The sequence below is a fragment of the Alexandromys fortis genome, unplaced genomic scaffold (assembly GCF_014885135.2).
Source record: "Alexandromys fortis isolate MF-2015 unplaced genomic scaffold, M_Fortis_MF-2015_v1.1 scaffold_365, whole genome shotgun sequence".
In the NCBI taxonomy this organism is placed as follows: domain Eukaryota; kingdom Metazoa; phylum Chordata; class Mammalia; order Rodentia; family Cricetidae; genus Alexandromys; species Alexandromys fortis.
In genome coordinates, this window is record NW_026068288.1 from 193,229 (window position 1) to 203,332 (window position 10,104).

Below are 10,104 nucleotides of genomic sequence, written 5' to 3' on the forward strand. Positions count from 1 at the left end.
TAAGCAAGGGACCCTCTGTACTGCTTCCTGTTAAGTAGGAATAAAGAGAAAGAATTCAGAGTCATTATCTGAATTCCAAATTTAGAAGTAAAGCAATATCTCACAATTGGATGTTCTAGACTCAGTCATGTCAGGTGGGAGGAAACATGCTTCCCTTGAAAGGCTGTAGATTCTATAAATTCATTAAAGAGAATTCTTTAAAGGAAGAAAAAATTTAAGATGCATAAATATCTTTCTAACTACAAATTCATATTAGAATTATAAAATAAGTGACCGAGAAGGAGGAGTGGGTGGAAAATACCCTAAAGGGTATTTCTGCTAAAAGACAAAGAAATGGATGTGATAGTCCTTTACTCTTTCTCCCAATACACCCATTCAACAAAGCTGGCTAGGAAGATACCTCAGAGGCTACTGCACACTATTCCAGTAACACTGAAAGGATTCACAAAACTGTGGGACCCAGGAATGTCTTCCTGAAAATGAATACTTTACATATATGGTATTGTCTTCAGTTCCTTAGTTTCTCCTTATTCCTCTAATTGACATCTGCTGTCCCTCAACAGTACCTTCCACCTTCTCTGTCCAACAACAGCCTCCAAAAAACCAGAGTCCTTTCAGGAAGGACTAGAAAGGACTCTGGAGCTAAGGAGGGGATGCCTCGGCTTGCTGACTCCTGTGGTCATATCCCCAGCCTTAGTTCTGTAGTATCATGATTACGAGTAAGTCACTTGCCTATCAGAGGGAAAGGGGGAGGGAAACAGGAGGGGAAGAAGAAGGGAAGAGACAGAGAAGAGAAAGAGAGAATGAGATCTATCCATAGGTTACATCTTGATTACATTTTACAATATCAACAAGTGTGAAAGAAAAACAATTGTCATAAATTGAAAGTGTTTAAAGAAAGAGAATTATTGTTTTAATTGGCATTTCATTTTTGTCATGAAATAATTGGGTTTCTTGGCATTGTAGGCACAGAGCACTAGCGAGCTTCTTGTCCTTCAGAGGTTTGACACGGCTGGGTTGCTGCTGAGAAGAGACAATAATCAGAAGTAATCACTGAAGGAGAATGTAACCAGTCAGGAAATCATCCAGAAAATTAAGATACAGCTCCCATTTCTGGTGACGACTTGGCAAGTAACTTTGAAGAGGAAGTGAGAGAAGTGTAAGTGAAAAACATAAGGGAACAGGGAAGCCTGGCTCCAGAGCTGAGCCATCAGGGGGGAAGCCAGGGTAAAGGACAATGAGTTGAAGACATGTGGCTTAGAATCTTGGCTTTTAACACGTCCAGCAGATGTGTAACCCTGGAGGAGTCATGGAAGGGGCATATAGGGTTTTCATTTCCTCCGTAGAAAAGACAACATAAGAATTTGGCTAACATGAAGATAGCTTATGATTTTTTTAGTCGTTAATATGTGCTTTAGTATAGAATTCAATGTTTTTCTGCTGTGAATTAGCTGTAGTCTCATTACAAATTGTTCCCATTCCCTAATCTTTCGTCTTCTTAAAACATACTGAAAGGGCAAAGGAAATGACTTTGTGGGCAAAATATTTGCTATGTAAGCATGAAGTCCTGAGTTCAGATCCCCAGAAGTCATGTAAAACTGGATGGAGTAGTGTGTGTCTTCAGACCAAGTGCTCACACATATGACAAGATGGGAAGCAGATATGGGACTATCCCCAGAAACTCTCGGGCCAGACAGCCTGACATGTGCAGTGGAAAACAATCAGAAACTCTGTATCAAATAAGGTTGAAGGTGAAAAGCAACACCTGATGTTGTCTTCTGACCTGTATATGTTTTATGTCTCTCACAAATGCCCACATTCAAACATGCGACACACTCCTAATACTCATGAGTGCATGCATGTGTGCTCATGGGTGTGCATACACAATATTGGAAGTCAGAAAAGATGGGATAGAGGCAAAGAAGGGTCAAAGAATTTAGAGCAGAGGTGATTTGGATGAAACAGGACTTCCTACTCCGCAGAGCAGTTTGCTGACAGCACAGCAGCACACAGAGAGGGCAGTGGTGATATAAACTGGTACAGTACTAGGCAATATCGGGCCTTGAATCTGGTTCAGCCACTTACCAGGTATGTGACCTTGAATTACTTATTTCCTTTCTCCACAACCCATTTTTCTAGCTGGAACTACAAACATAGTAGCCTCGATCTCTTCATGCCATTGTGAGGATTAAATGAGTTTTGGCAAATAAAAGGCATTCAATAAATGTTTGACATTAAAATAATAATTTGATACAAAAGAAAACTGTCCTCTGGGCTACATTTTACAGAAATAATATTTTCCATCCAGAGAAAATTGCTTTAATCAGACTACTCTGTGTTCACCATACTTTTTCAAATATATCCTCACAATACTGAAAATATTTTTTTTATCCATTTTGGTGCCCTCTCCAGCAGTCTGTTACCCTCTTTCCTATTTTCCCATCTCTCCATCCCTCTCTTCCATCATCACCAAAGAAGCTACCAATGTAGCAGCTAGCTAAAACAAATGTGGTAGCATACAGACCTTACTCTACTAGGATATAGGTAGGTTTGTTCAAAGGGGATAACGATACTACCTTGTTTCTTAGTTACTAGAACTTCCCATAAACCTTAAGTGCACATTAGTGCACAGTACCTCTTCAGTCTTCTCCCAGCTACTACAACCCTGATGTGGGATGTCCTTCTGTATATGTGTTGCTTTTACTGGTTAAAGAATAAACCTGCTTTGAACTATAAAAGGGCAGAAGCCAGGCTGGAAGAGATATATAGAGAGAGTAGGTGGAGTCAAGGAGATGCCATGTAGCTGCCGAAGGAGGCAGATGCCATGTAGCTGCCAAAGATGCTACAAACCACAAGCCTCATGGTAAAATATAAATGGGTCAATTTAAGATGTAAGAGCTAGCCAGAATGCCTCAGGCATCGACCAACAGTGTTGTAATTAATATAGTTTCTGTATGATTATTCAGGTCTGGGCAGCCAGGAACAAATGAGCAGTCTCAGTTTACACACCCCTATTTTCTATTGATAGCTACAGTAATGTATAGACTGGGTAAGTTAAAAGAGAAGAGGTTCAGCTTGGCTCCTGGTTCTGGTCCAAGGCTGAAACTATATAGCTGGCGACAGTCTTCCTTGGCCCAAGGACTGTGGGTCCATTGACCTGTGCTCAAAGAGCTGTATGGGAGAAGGCTCTAGGAGTCTCATCTGATCAGACTTTCAGGTAGATTAAAAAATGTTTAAACCTTGGGATCAAAGGCCCCACCTTGGAATCTGGCCCCAACTCCTTTTGATATATTCTACTGGAAACCAGCAGTTTTCTTATCTGTGTAGCCTTTGGACCTTGCATGCATTTTCACAGTAATAATTAATTTCTAACAACCAGCTGGATGGCTCAGTAAAGAAGCCCAGACGAGACTGAAAAGGACACAGGAAGGTGCCTGATTTTACATCAAGTTGACTTTGATGTCTAATAGATTCCTTTCTCTTTAGGAATGTTTTTCTGACTACTTCTTAGAGAATAATATTCTTAAGCAAACAAGTACATCAAAGTATCTATCCAGTGAACGTGAAATAAAATGAAATGGTCATTTCACCAAAAATTTTAAGAAAATGAGCAGTATGTGATAGGATTGTATGTGCACCCATTAATTTTGCTGAAATCCCTCATCCCTGCTACTACATGACTATACTAGAATACAAAAGACACCATCAAATTTAGCAAAGAATTATGTGTGTAGATATTGTATGTTTACAGATGAATAATTCAGGAGATCTCACAGTGCTATGTGAACCCCAGTACTGCGTCACTGGAACAAGATTAGAAACTCTAGTCCAGGAGTTGGGTCACTGTCATTATTTTATATGATTTTTTTCTCACTCTTATTTTTGCTTCCTTCTAAATAGTTCTCTACACAGTAAAAGGTGTAATTATGGAACTATGGTGATCAGATCGTGACACATCCCAGTTTTAGTCCCACTGGATATCACATACCACCTCAGTGTTTGACGCCATTGTTTTCTCCATCTTACAGAGCACATGTGCAGTCATCAATCACATGTTGAAACCTACTCTGCTGCTAAGTGGAAGAGCTGGAAGTCAGAATTTTATAACAATCCATGCTTTCTACTGTGCCCTAGTAGGTCCCTGGTGGTAACACAATTCACTACAACCTCACCAGATGAATAATCAACGGATTTAAAAATGCTCATGTCTGAATTCCATAATAGTGTGAGTACCCTTTCAAGGAATTCATAGAGCCTATCATAATCCTCAGTTCAGCTTGGAATCTACTACTTGCATCTAAAGGTGTTTCTAAGATGAACTGGGTGGGTCCAATGAGCTTCAGATACCCTTCTAGGTTTCTTTTAGTTATTTGATAGGCATAGTTAAAGACTGAAAAAAGATTCCTCAAGATTCAAAGATATTCAGGGCCAATGTTAAGATGACAGCTGTGGACAAGTCCAGTGTTTTAGGAATACAGCTCTGTCTTGCTGCCTTGATGACTGAAGATCATGCTAGTTTCCTGTTCATGAAAGGTAGTCTGTCTGCTTTCGTTCTTCAGTGGTATTTCATCTCTCAAGTATTCGTACAGTCACCAGAGACTAGACAATATCATGAAGCCAAAGGTCATTGAGCGATAACTTCTAACGGAACTATGAACTTTCCAGTAGGGTCAGCTTCACGCCCCAGTCTCCTGCAGCTCCAGATCCTGGATCATTTGAAATCTTCTCCCTGAAAGTCTCTAACAAGGCCTGGCTCTGGGGTACTTGCTGTTCCCTCGCTGAACACCGTTTCATTGAAATCAACTACTTATGTTCCCTCTCAGCTTTGTGTAACAGTTGAAATTCCTTCTAGATAAACAGCAGGATAGTGGCCAAAAAGGAGCCAAGAAAGAAGTTGGAGATAAGCCCCTAAAGCTTGATTTATGTAGTTGAGTTTCTGAACATGCCCGTACCTTCCATGACCAGGGAACAGCTGGGTGATTTCTCTCTTTTACCTTCCCTTCCACTACCTCCAGACCTTCTGGAACTCTTCCCCGGCGCTCCAGCCTTGGAACACTCCTTTCCCTTATCTATGGTCAGCCTTCCTCAAAGTGAGTCATCGTGACAGCTACCAACTGCCAGACTGAGCTTCCTGAGTGCAACTGAAAGTGCTCAGGGGCAAACAGCAAGGAAAGCAGAAGGCTACTGAAGTCACAGACAGGCAAGGCATTTCAGCACGAACGTGCACCACTCCAAAAACCAGTTTTTGTCTCTGTGTGTCTGTTATGCCTGTTCGAACATGTGTGTGCACGTGTATGTAAGTGTGTGCGTGTGTGAAAGCCAGAGACACCGTCTTGTGTCTCCCTCAATTGTTCCCCACTTTGCTTTTTTGAGCCAGACTCTCACTAGTCTGGAGGCTAGACATGAAGCTCGTTGGCTGCTTGAGCTGACCAGTCAGCCACCCCTGGAAACTGTCTCTGCTCCTTTCCACAATGTGTCAGTGTCCGGACTTTTTCCCTTGGGTACTAAAGATTCAAACCCAGGTCTTCATGCTTGTGTGTCAACTGAACTGTTTTTTCAGCCCCTCCATTGCTATTCTAAAGTCCAGGCGCCTTCCATTTAAATTATGATGACTCAATGGCCTCCTTGCTCCAAAACAGAGTGTTCTCTTCTAATTTTTGAGCGGCATAGAATAGTAGTTAAAAGTTCAGGCTCTAGATCCTCACTAGCTCTGAAGTGATTTTTGTTGTTTACTTTTATGATTTTTAGTTTTGTGATTTCTCTCTTGTTATCTCTCTCACAAACACACACACTCTGACACACAAAGAGAGACAGAGAGAACATAAAGAAGTTGGTTAGTAGAGAGGTGTGGAAGATGAGGGAAGAGCTGAGAAAACATGATCAAAATATACTGTATAAAAATTTAAATATAAATAAAAGAAGCTAACTTATAAATGAATGAATGTATAACAAATAAGATGAGGGATGGGAAGTCTTGTAAAATGAGGCAATATGGGGAAGGATAACTAACACTAAAAATGTTTCCAAAAAATCAATATACTGCTTTAGAAACTTCCTAAAATATAAACACACACACGCACACTTGCACATATGTTACAGAAGTATGTTACAACTCAACATTTTCAAGATTTTGACATAATGATGTACTGCCTACAGCATTTAGTATGTCACTCTCCCAGTGAGGTTCAGGATAACAATCACACAAATTATACATGTTCCATATTCATCAAACACGTTAAAATTTATGCGGCAAAGTGTTGGCTCACACTATGTGAGGGAATTGAAGATTACAAATAGTCACATATCTAGCTTTTCCCCAAATGAATTTGTGCCATATTTTTAATAAAAAATGCTATGTTCAGAGCTCTCAAGATGAAATAAATGCATATAAAGTTGTTGCTTTCATTTCCATATTCTCTTTTTCTTTTCCACACTTCTCTATACATATGTACTTTTCTGTATACATGTGTGCAAATGGGATGTTATATACACACTTTGGACTTGAGTCTCTTTCCCAATAAATAACATGAGCTATTTCTTTAGTCAGTTGATATTGATAAGTGTTTTGTATCTCTGGTATTAGGTTTCTCTGCCAATGCAATAAGCCAAATTGAGCTGAATTAAAAGAAAATGGCCAGGGTTAATCTGAGCAAATCATTCCTGGGTAATTTCAGGGGAAGACAAGAAATCACATGGTAGGTCTATGGAACAGAATTTAAATATCCTGCAGGTGTAGCCTTGAGCAGCTCCAGGGAAGGAGCCACCCCTTGGTGGACTTTCTGAAGGTCAGGGTTTGGAGAGGGAGTAGTGGGGGTCTGAGGTGGAGCTTCCAGTGGAACATCCCAACAGATACAGATTTAACTTTTTCTTTTCAGTATTACTTTTAAGATCCCAATGTTAAGTGTCTACCAGTGTGAATTAATGGATCCGTGCATGGTGGACATTTTCATAATTATTGAGTATTTGTTTCTGTCTTTTGTCCTTTTATTTCTTTTTTTTTTTAATTTTCTCTTTGGCAACAAACTTGCAATGAACCAATTCCTTCTTCATATCTCTTGATGATATTTTGTAAGTTTATCTTTAGAGATTGGCTACATGATGATTTGAACATTGTGTTTATTTATTGGATTGTATCCACAAATACTCAGGTGATTGTTCATTGGAATCCTAGGGAAGAGTCACACCATTTTTTATCAGAAGAGAATTAAAGAGGTTACATTATAGAGTCAGCTCAGTTTGTTTCACTATCTGGTGTCAGTTTTCTCTTGGCTTAATAGTCTCAGATGGGCGCCTTTTGTAGGTCCTGTATTCTTCCTACCTGTCTTAAGGTTTCTATTGTTCTGAAGAGACAGCATGACCATGGTAACTCTCATAGAGAAAAACATTTAATTGAGGTAGCAGCTTGCAATTTTATAGGTTTAGTCCATTATCATCATGGCCAGGAGCATGGTAGCATACAGGCAAACAGGGCATTGGAGAAGTAGCTGTGAATTCTACATCTCACAGGCAAAAGGAAGTGAACTGCTTAACTGGGTGTGGCTTGAGCATATATGAGACCTCAAAACCCACATTCACAGTGACACACTTCCTTCAACAAGGCAATGCCTCCTAATAGTGCCACTCCCTTTGGGCCCCTTTTTCTTTCAAACCACTATACTACCATTTTCTGTTTCTTTGATAAGAAGTTTATTGCTATAGTTCACATTCCACAAAAGTCATCTATTTAAACCTCACAATTTAATGCCTTTGAGTTGTATTATATTCAACGTTATTCAGTCATCATGGCAATAAAAATTAGGGAATTTTCATAATCTCCAAAATAAAACTGATGCCTTTTAGTCCTTGCTTCCTAATCACTCTAGTGCCCCAGCCCTCTCCTGTAGAAATTACCAAATATAGTATTTGTAAATAAGAAATTCCTGGTATCCTACCTTTACTGTTTGAAATGACATCTTGAATCTAGGCTCTGTACTTTCCCAGATGTTATACACAATGACAAGTGCTAACGAGGGGCAGGCTGCTTCTTAGCTACACACTTCCTACCATTTTAAACATGCTGCTTCTCTCAGTATATATTGACAAGTTAGAGTTCATGATACAGATCTGTTCAGTAATCTATTTTAATATTGTCTGGGAGTTCATAAAACATTATGAAACTTTAACCCTTTTTTTTAAATCACATGTATATACCACATTCTGACTCCTGTAACACTCTACCTACTCTCTCTTAATTTTTTCTCCACTTTACTATGCCCCCTCCACCTCACAAATACCTTTCCCACATTCATGTCTGCTTGATAGAACAAGTGTTTTTCAGGGACATCTGTACAAAATATAATGATGGTATTTCTTTGACAATTATTGAATCAGGGTTATGGATGTGCAAGAATTCACAGCATAATTTTAGCATGCTTGACATTTTCCAAAATTAAAACATAGACGAGCTTTCAAACAAATTGCAACAAGATGCTAAGATGGCTCAATAGGTAGAAGTGCTTGGCATGTCAGTCTGACAACCTTAAATTTGACCCCAAGAATACAATAGAAGGAAACAGTTGATTCCCAAAACTTGTCTTCTGACATTCATGCAGGGAAAAGTGTGTACTGACTTACTTTCTCTCTCTTACACACACACACACACACACACACAACACTACACATATCATATACATATACAGTAGTAATTACTTTTTGATTATAAAAAGAAAGTCTTTGATGACCACAAAATTATATAACATTCAAAACAAATTTTGGAGTTTATATACAATACTTTTTATTCAAATACACCCACACCCATTTCAATAAAAAAGTGTCTGTAGTGTTTTTAACACATTAATAACAGAGGTGAGAGGCCATGTCAGCGATGAATAGCGTTATGGGAAAAATTCCCAGGCAGCAGGACAGACGTGGTTCTTGATGGTCCAGTTTTGGCAACAGTGAAGTTCTCCAGTCTAAAGCCTACTGTGAACATATCACTGCTTCTTTGGCTCTGGGTGAGGCCATTTGCTCCAAGCTTGGTAACAGAAAAGAAAACAGGTTCCTCGGCATGGAAACAGCCTAGAGAAAGTCAGGGTTCCAGGGGTAGGAGGAAGACAGCAAAGCTCACCGTGGCTGGGGTACAGAAGACAGGGAAACCTGCCTAGTCACTAGCATTGAAACAAACATGTAAAGTGTGAGGGGCTTTAAACTAGCAACACCTGGAATAAAAAATAAAAATGAAAATGAAATAACAAAAAGCAAAACTGAAAAACTGAAGAGTCAAGCTCCTCTTTCTAAATTACTCATTACATATTGTGTCAGGGTATAACGTATAGACAAATGCATCCTGCAGGAAACATGGCCAACCCACGGGGCTCAACAGCATGTCACAGCTCATCTGTCAGTTGTGTTTAGCTGGGAAGTAAAGGGTCTTAGACAGGGCCTTGTGCAAGGAGGGTGGGAGGGAGCTGATGCCTAGCTTAGTGTGGGGCTTGGTACTCTGTGGCATTGCCTGTGTTGAAACATAGCCAAGATGTGAAATTAAAGTAGTACTTCTCTTATTTAAAAACTAATAAACACTCAAACTTTGAAAAAAATAACAGAGGTGAATAATTGTGACTAGACTTTGTGATCCACAACACTTTTTTACAGAAAAACATGAAGATCTTTGTAGCATAGTGGTTGTCAACATTCCTAATCCTGTGATCTTTTTAATACAGTTCTACATGTTGTAGTGACTCCAACCATAAAATTATTTCCATTGCTACTTCATAACTGTAGTTTTGCTGCTGTTATGGACCATAATGTAAATATCTGATATACATTCTATCTAATAAGCAACCCATGTGAAAGGGTTGTTTGACGCCAAAAGGTGTCATGACCCACAGGTTGAGGACCACTGCTGTAGCACATACCAATAAATCCATTAGTTGTTAGTATTCTCTCAAACCACTCTATTTGGTAAATGTTAGGCAAATTATGAAAATAGAACAGGCACTCTTGATTCTATTCGACTGCTCCACCTCAATCTCCATTACAAACCTCCTCTTATGTTCCCCCTTAAATGCTGCAGTAATTTGCTGCTTTGTCCTTATTCCTTTTTTATACATTAAATACTCTTCCTGT